The sequence below is a fragment of the Felis catus genome, chromosome C2, assembly GCF_018350175.1.
Source record: "Felis catus isolate Fca126 chromosome C2, F.catus_Fca126_mat1.0, whole genome shotgun sequence".
In the NCBI taxonomy this organism is placed as follows: domain Eukaryota; kingdom Metazoa; phylum Chordata; class Mammalia; order Carnivora; family Felidae; genus Felis; species Felis catus.
Window position 1 is genome coordinate 10369953 of NC_058376.1, and position 8929 is coordinate 10378881.

General features: G+C 46.0%; 1 non-coding gene across 1 annotated transcript; it reads left to right on the forward strand.

Moving 5' to 3' along the window:
• The first annotated feature begins 6807 nt into the window (after positions 1–6807).
• Positions 6808–6880, forward strand: TRNAK-CUU. The gene has a single exon. It is a non-coding gene; the product is annotated as a tRNA-Lys (tRNA).
• Positions 6881–8929: the final 2049 nt, after the last annotated feature.

Below are 8929 nucleotides of genomic sequence, written 5' to 3' on the forward strand. Positions count from 1 at the left end.
AGGGGAAGGGGAAACACGTCTGTGCTGGTTTCGCATCCCATCCGGGGTGCATACGGTGTGTGATGCCATTTAAGGCAATTTGGGGTTTGGGATGTGTACCTGCAGGGCGCCTGGGGGGCTCAGTCGGTCGACTCTTGATTTCGACTCAACTCAGGATCTCACGGTTCGTGGGATAAAGCCCCACGTCGGCCTCAGCACTGCCAAGTGCGGACCCTGCTTGGGATTCTCACCCTCCCCCTCTCTCTGCCCCTCTCCTGCTCCCTCTCTTTCTCTCTCTCGAAATCAATAAATAAACTTCAAAGAGAAAGGATTTGGACGGGCCATGATAAGGCTTCTGGAGGATGCGATCCAAAACAACAAACTCTCTCTTCTCCTTTGGGATTCGCACATGTTCTCAGGCCCCGTAAATGCCCCTGGATTGTCTCAGAGGCCTCACAGGCTGACGCCAAGTTCTCGAAGTGTGGAAAACCGGCGTGGACTGTCTCCCGCACACGGTAAATCAGTTTGGGCCCTCCTTTCCCCCACTGTCACTTCTCGCAACGTGTTCAACAGATTCGCATCCACATTTGATGCCTAAACAGAGCCAGACCACTGGGGTAGAGAGGAAACTCCTTCCAAGCCCCTTACGTAAGCAAAGCTTATTTCCAGTTTAATCACCAGGACTGCCACAAGATGGGGGAAACCCATCCATTCAAATACTCCAAAGTAAGCTGTTACCAATGGCACCCAAGACCATTTCTCACTCCAACAAGCGCCAAGATATCACCCCGGGCGGCCGAAGAGGGAAGGGCCCAATCACAGTGACATCACACAATCTGGAAGAAGGGGACTTGGGAATTCATTTTAAGAGGTTGTTAATCCCTCAAGCAGAAGCAAACGAAAGAGGAGGGTGTTGGGCACGCCGCCCACCTTGGCTGTGGGAGCCACCAGGGCGGGAACAGATGTCTGCTCTTCCGGAAGGCGAGGGTCTAAAATGTCCCCGCCTCTCGAGCGGGCGCCTCTGATGCCTGGTACGCTGGTCTCAGGATGCATCAGATCCCGTCAGGGAGTAGAGTGAGAGAAATGCTGTTTATGGGGATTTGCACATTCTCTCCGGGCGCTTCTTCAGAATCTGTCGGTAACCGGAATTGCCAGAAGTCTCTCTCACTTCAAGTCAGATGACAGCGATGTAGGTTCACACGCGCACCGAGATTTACAATTTACAAAGCAAGTCAGTGTGTTTATTTCACCGGCGTCTCCCGACAACCTTGGGAAGACCTAAAACTGTGATTAAGGCCGCGGTGTGGCACAACATGGCACGTTTGTGGTCACGCAGCTGTAGAAAGGGCAGGGACCCTGAGCCGGCTACTCCGCCCTGCACCCCCCCCCCCCACCTTCCCCCTTCATGACACGGCTTCTGATGCGTCTTTGCTTTATTCTAGTCGTGGCGGATCGCATACTCATGCCTTTTCACACGACTCTGCTGCCCTTCCCGGGAGGAGATGCAACCCGTTTTCCCCACCCCTTGAATCAGGGCTGGCCTGTGACTTGGGTTTGGCCAAGAGACTACAGTACAAATGACAGGGTGCCAGTTCGAAGCCTAGACGTCAGAAGCCGTGTACGTTTCGGCGTGCCTTCTTCTCTGTCACCTCCAGCACCATGAGAAGCTGCCTGGAGGATGAGACAGCGGATGAAAGAGAGACAGGCCGTCCCAAGCCAGCCGAGCCCCAACACGGGGGAGCCCAGCCAGGGTCCAGAGCTGCCTAGCCGAGCTGCAGCTGACAGGTGATGCCTGAGCGAGCCCAACTGAGATGGGAAGAACTGCCCCGGTGACTCGTAGACCCGAGACCAACACCAAGGGTCCATTGTTAGAAGCACTCAGGACTTGGGGATGTTTTTAATTCGGTAGGACTATGGCAATGGATAACCGATACGCCGGGCGCCCGGGTGGCTCGGTCAGTTAAGTGTCTGATCGGCTCAGGTCATGATCTCGTGGTCCGTGAGTTCGAGCCCCGCGTGGGGCTCTGTGCTGACAGCTCAGAGCCTGGAACCTGCTTCAGATTCTGTGCCTCCCTCTCTCTCTGCCCCCCACCCCTGCTCATTCTCTCTCTCTCTCTCTCTCTCTCTCTCTCTCTCTCAAAACTCAATAAACATTAATTTTTTTTTAAATAGATAACTGATGTGCCAGTCAACAAAAAAGGGATGGGCTCCTACCACATTCTAAGTTCTTAAGGGATCATAGCAAAGAATGAGACACGCCCTTGGGCTCCAAATTTTATAGTCTGTCAGGGAAGATAGGCATGGCCATTGACGACTCTGATCTAGGGTGATACACGATACCCATCGCATGAGTGGTTCGAAAGCGCCCGGAGTGTTTGGAGGAAGGAAAAATTTAATGTTCATTTTGAATCACTTTATGGACAATCTAGTTATCTACTAAATCATCCCCTTCTCTCATTGAATGAGATCTAATATGGCCTAAATGCATCCTATCTTTTATAAAGGCACGCCCAAACACAGGCTTGGGCATGGTCAACTTACGTTATCCCTCAAAAATGCTGTTTAAATCTCCAATGGGAACGTATGAACCCTCTGTAGTAGAGATGAGCACATTACAGGCAATGGACACTGTAGAGACAAGAAAGACCATGAAACTCGGGTACCACGTCCTATGGACCCTCTGCACGTTAGTGAAAATATTTCTCTTAACCTTTAGCAAATGACCCCAGTGCTGAGCTACAAAGCATGTGAAATCAGAATTGCTATTGCAACAGATCACCTCTTTCTCATTTTAGCCGACTCTTGGATGAAGATTAAATACAAAGAGTGAAGGTAAAGATGTGGAATATTCTGGGCACTACTGTGTAGTCATGACTGGCCACAGAATCTGCAGTCAACCTGCCTGGGCTTGATACCCTGGTTCCCCCACTTTCTATCTAGGTGGTTTGGAAATTATTTAGTCTCTTTACGCCTCAGTTTTCTCATCTGGAAAATGGGAAGAAATACACGTTTGTGAGAATTGAGTACAAGGCACTTAGTGGGGGGTGGGGGGTGGGGGGAGTGAACTAATGATAGTTACCAGTATAATTAGTGAACTTTTAATGAATTCAATTGTTGGTGAAGTTAACACCCAGCGTTTTCCTAATATTTTTTGTTTTCTTTTTAAAATAAGAAGTCCTGGGGCGCCTGGGTGGCGCAGTCGGTTAAGCGTCCGACTTCAGCCAGGTCACGATCTCGCGGTCCGTGAGTTCGAGCCCCGCGTCGGGCTCTGGGCTGATGGCTCAGAGCCTGGAGCCTGTTTCCGATTCTGTGTCTCCCTCTCTCTCTGCCCCTCCCCCGTTCATGCTCTGTCTCTCTCTGTCCCAAAAATAAATAAACGTTGAAAAAAAAATTTAAAAAAATAAATAAATAAATAAATAAAATAAGAACTACTTTTAAGTGATCCAAGATCATTAATTTGAAAATTGAAATGCATAGAGTCATTCTTTTCTCTTTCTGTTCGTAAAAAGAAACATCTTTCCAAGTGAAAATGTGGTCACCAAAGCAGGAAGAAATATTTCTTGCTATTATTATTATTTTATGTCTTTATAGTCTAGTTACTTAGTTTGGTTGAGTTGCAAAACTTCATTTGTCCACAACTACCTGAAACATTGGGCTAACTTGTTTTGGAGTATAGGTCTATTATCAGATTTAAGAACTTATTAAAAACAGAGTTAAGCCATTTGCCGATTAATAATATAAATGATGTACTCAGGATCATGTGCTCAAGTTTAAGGAATTTTCCTTCCCTACTCCTGAACCCAAGTGCATATAAAATTCCAAGTGCGAAAGAATAACAAGGGGGGGAAATGACACTGAGTCCCCCATGTAGAAAGTTCTGGTCAGACACTATGTAAATCAGAAATATGTTTGCAGTGTTCCCCACCTAGATATTTTGGGGAAGGAAAACACCCGAAAACCCATTATCTACCTCTCCAACAACATAATACGGTGTCAAAATCTAGAGAGATTTTACATATCTGCCCAGAAGAGAAAAGCTACTAAGGTATAAAAAAGTTAGTAAGAGTAACTAATATTATTTTTTTTTTAACTGGAATTTCAACGTTTATTTATTTTTGGGACAGAGAGAGACAGAACATGAACGGGGGAGGGGCAGAGAGAGAGGGAGACACAGAATCGGAAACAGGCTCCAGGCTCTGAGCCATCAGCCCAGAGCCCGACGCGGGGCTCGAACTCACGGACCGCGAGATCGTGACCTGGCTGAAGTCGGACGCTTAACCGACTGCGCCACCCAGGCGCCCCAAGAGTAACTAATATTATTAAGGAAATAAAGGGGACATTTGGTGAGAGATAAATTTAATTAAATGTACGCGGTTAGCGTGGTAAGCTAAAGGGCAAAGGATGTGATTTGGGTTTTAACCCTTACAAGGGTTACAAACTAGGAGCACCAGGGTGGCTCAGCCGGTTGAGCGTCTGACTTCAGCTCAGGTCACGCTCTCACAGCTCGTGAGTTCGAGCCCCGCGTCGGGCTCTGTGCTGATAGCTCAGAGCCTGGAGCCTGCTTCACATTCTGTGTCTCCCTCTCCCCCTCGAGGTCTGTCTCTTTCTCTGAAAAATAAATAAACATTAAAAAAAATATTTTTTAAGGTTACAAATTAGGGTAACCACTAAGTCAATAGCAACTCAGAAAATGCTCTAAGTAGAGGCCAGCGCTTGAAGTTGAAGGCAGGTGTTAGAAGTAGAACACAATGTTACCCTGCACAGCACATAATACATGTCTAGAACCCTGTGTCCTTAAAACAAAACTTTCCGCTCTTTTGATAAGTACCCCCAGAACAGGAACCCTGTCTTACCCATGCCGGAAACTGCCAACTGCTTCCGCCAGCACCCAGCCCAGAAAGCAACATGGATTGGGTACTTCTGAAACGTCTGTTAAGTGAATAAGTAAAAGAATTGGCAAATTTAGATAAATGTGTGTACGGCAGATCCGTAATAATTAGTAAGGGAACAGAGGTTGTTTTGGATGCAATCCTTAACTGTTTAGTACATGAAATATATACTCTTCCTATAAAAATCAACCAACTATCAAAAAAGGAATAAGTAGTATCAGAGAAAGAGAGAACAACGAGTCAGGTTGTTTTGATTGGAGCCAGCACATCAGTCAGTAGGGGCTCAATTACGGCCACCAACCCAAATCTCGGTCACGTACAACCACAGCGATTGGTATGTCCTCACTTTATTTGTCAGCTACCCTTTGGTGGTGGCTCTGTTCCTCGTCCTTGAACAAGCAGCCCGAGCCACGGCATTGCCAGTCTCACGGGAGAAAGACATCTACAGGAGTGAGACACGTGATAGGGAGGCACAGGAGAGCCTAGAGAATATTCTGGACAATAGTTCAGTCCAATCACCCGACAAGATAACTCTGATTTCGAGCTCGTTAATGATAACCATTTCTTCCCACACATCTGTAATCTTCGTTACTTTTCTGATAATTTTTGCAGAACTGCTTAAAAGAAATGCTTTTGGCATTTGGGGACCAAACTAGAGTATGGCAAATAAGAACAATTTGCTTACGTCGTTCGCTATTTGTGGGAGGGAGCATGAACATAAAATCTGCTCAGTCTTCCCCTATGAGGTTTGAGAGGCAATCATGTTTCGCTTTCTTCATCATTTATACAACAGCTCCCACAGACAGCACAGATAGCCCATTAATCGGCAGCTTTGTGTTAAATAGCAATACAAAGTTACCACCGAATAAGAGTTAATGTGTGTATATGTAAAATGGAGCCTGATACCCAGAATGTTCTCAATAAACGCGCTGAATGAGTGCAGAACTCAGTCTCTACGGCATGAAATGGCGGTGGTGTTTTCAGATGTCTCTCCTTACACCCTCACCCCCCGGCCTTCTCTTTTTGTTTTTTTAATTTTTATTATTTTTTATTATTATTTTGAGAGAAAGACCCCGAGTTCGCAGAGGGTTGGGGAGGCAGAGGGAGTGAGAGAGTCTCAAGCAGGCTCCACAGTCAGCGTTCATCCTGACTCAGGGCTCGATCTCACGACCCCGAGATCACGATCTGAACGGAAACCCAGAGTCAGACGCTCGACCGAATGAGCGACCCAGGCCCCTTGACCTTCTCTTTCTAATGCCCCTTTGGGATTTTTCCACCAAAGCTTTCCCTGGGTCAAAAAAAAAAAAAAGATACACTCTTTCTTTTCACAATTTTGCCACTAAGTATTTCATAGGTGATTACACGAAAAGTCCAAACTTTTCCCGAAGCTTGTACCATTTTATGTTCCTCCAGCAATGCATCCGTTCTGGGTGTTCCACATCCTTGCAAACATTCAAGGTAGTCAGTCCTTTTGATACTCACCTACCCTGTCCCCCAGAAATGTCACTCTGATCAAGTTATCCACGAGAAATACATTCCATAGAAAAAAAAATTCCATAAAACACTTATGCAAATGTATTTGTAGCAGAATTGTTTATAGTAGCTCAAAACTGGAAATGACCCAAATGTCCATCAGTAGGAGAACTAAACAAATTGAGGTATGTTCACACGGAACAATAACTCAGCAACTATAAAGAGGGGAGAGCTGATCTACTCAACAAAAGAATCTAGACACGTACTGTATGATCCATTTCTATGAAGTTCTAGAACAGTCAAAACTACAGTGAAAGAAAACGGAGAACAGCGGTTTCCTCGTGGGGGTGGGGTGGGCTGTGAATTTTCTAAGGACTTCCGTGAAGTGGTGGAAATATACTGTATCTTGATAAGGGTGTGGATTACATAGATGCATCCATGGGTCAAAGATGCACAGTTTAGGGGCGCCTGGCTGGCTCAGTCGGTAGAGCGTGCGACTCTTGATCTTAGGGTCGTGAGTTCAAGCCCCACGTTGGGCACAGAGATGGAGAAATAAACAAACAAACAAACTTTAAAAAGAAAACAGCTTCATGGATGACACAAATTTAGTTAAGTTCTGCCTCCTTCCGTTTATTCAGTAGCTTTCCCAGCACCGGGCATGACCTGTGGCCGCTGTTTGCGCAAAATAAATCAGGACAGAAACTTCCTGAGTTCTCCATCTTTGGCAGCAAGGAAACCAGCTGTCCCAAGACAGAAGGGGGAGGGAGTCCTTGACTCAGTCCCAGAGCCTGGCCCCTGACAGGAGCCCCGAGCAAAGCCAGGGGCCAGCAGCAGCCCACCTCGGGGGTTTTGTTGTTTGAGCCTTTGCCGCCTGCCCGTGGTGGCTGGTAATTGCTGGGTGCGTTGTGTTCCTTTGGTCTCTCAGGTGTATTTCCTCAACCAACATGAAAAGAAAATGATAAGGGGCAAGGGCATGGAGGTGTTTATGTTTTCGGCTCTAGCCAATTGCTTGAGCCCCAAGACAAAAGCCAGTGCAGATGGAAGGAGGCCAGACTATACAATGGAAACCCCAGCCTGTCCCCGCAGAACGGGCCCAGCACCCAGCTGTCGTCCACTTCCATTCGTGTCGCCGACACCCAGCAATTAGCACGCCCGGGTTCTCCTTTGGAAAAGAAGCTTGAGAGGACAATACCACAGCGAGTCCTCCTGGACAGGAAAGCAGGTGAATCCAGCTTGGAAAAAAAGGCAAAGGTAAATGATCCTTTTCGCCATTGCTTCTTACTGTTGGACAAACCACCGGCATGGTATGAAAGAACTGCTCCTGAAAGGGTACAAGATAAAGGGAAAAACAAAACCAAAAACAAGTCCATCCCAGCCTGCAGTGATCGAAGTGCACGGACGTACTATATTATTTTCTCCTGTATACTTAAATTGACCCCAAAGTCTCTGGCTTCTTGGGTGATATATGTACATGCACGTCTTACATCTGGACTGTCAGTGAGGACGGCCAGAGAAAATACAGGACACCCAGTTAAATCTGAATTTCAGTTAAACTGTGAATAATTCTTTAAGAATCCCCTATGTACTATCTGAGATTTACTAGGAACTGAATTCATTTTTTACCTTTAAAATTCAAAGTTAACAATGCATTCTTTTTTTTTCTTTCTTTCTTCCTTTTTTTATTTTATTTTATTTATTTATTTATTTTATTTATTTATTTATTTATTTTTTGGCTAAATCTGGCATCCCGACCCCCGCGGCATGACAGAAGCGTATATATATTCGGTAGAGATAAACTTGAACTCGACAGGAAGTGATAGACTGAAAATACAGCACTCCATTCGGGTGATGGCTTGAAGTGCAGTGAAATCACCTAATTGTTCCGAATGTCTCCAGCTCACGCTAAAAGAAGAAAAATGAGCTAAGGCTCATTTGCTCATTGGGTAAGCGATGTGAATAACAATGAAAACCTTGGAGTTAAAAGATGTGTCGTTTTTAGTAGCTGGAGCGTTCTGAGCCGAAAGGAACTCACCGCCCACTTCTTATCGCCTTAATAACTAGTTCCTAGGTAGTCCAGGGAGGGCACTGTCCCTGACACAGCACAGGAGGCGGAATTGCCAACACGGGAGTCATACCTGCACCTTACCTTGAATTTCCTTTGGCATCTCTGTAAAGGGCACTCTGGGAGGCATGCCATCCTAAAGGGATTAGACCTTTTAATCGGCATGACTCCATGGTTTTATCTAACTGACCTGGGAGCTAGAAGCTTAGAAGGGTGTTGAACACTTGAGCAGAGCTGAGAAAAAGGCCGGTACTCTGTAGGATTCAAGACACATAGCAGCACATTTCCAGTGCAGGCATCAAACAAGTTAATCCCTTCATCTTAAGAGGCTAAAGGAAAAAGAATGAATCATTTGATTTATCATTAAATCCGTTATCTCCTCTGGGTCTGCCCTTTGTGTGGTCCACTAACTACAAGAACAGGGAACACAGAAAGGTGATATGTTTGAGCTTGCTTGCACATCAGTGCCAAGTGAGGGCAGAGCTTAGTGAAATCAATAGCCTGGATTCAACTGTGTGTGTGTGTG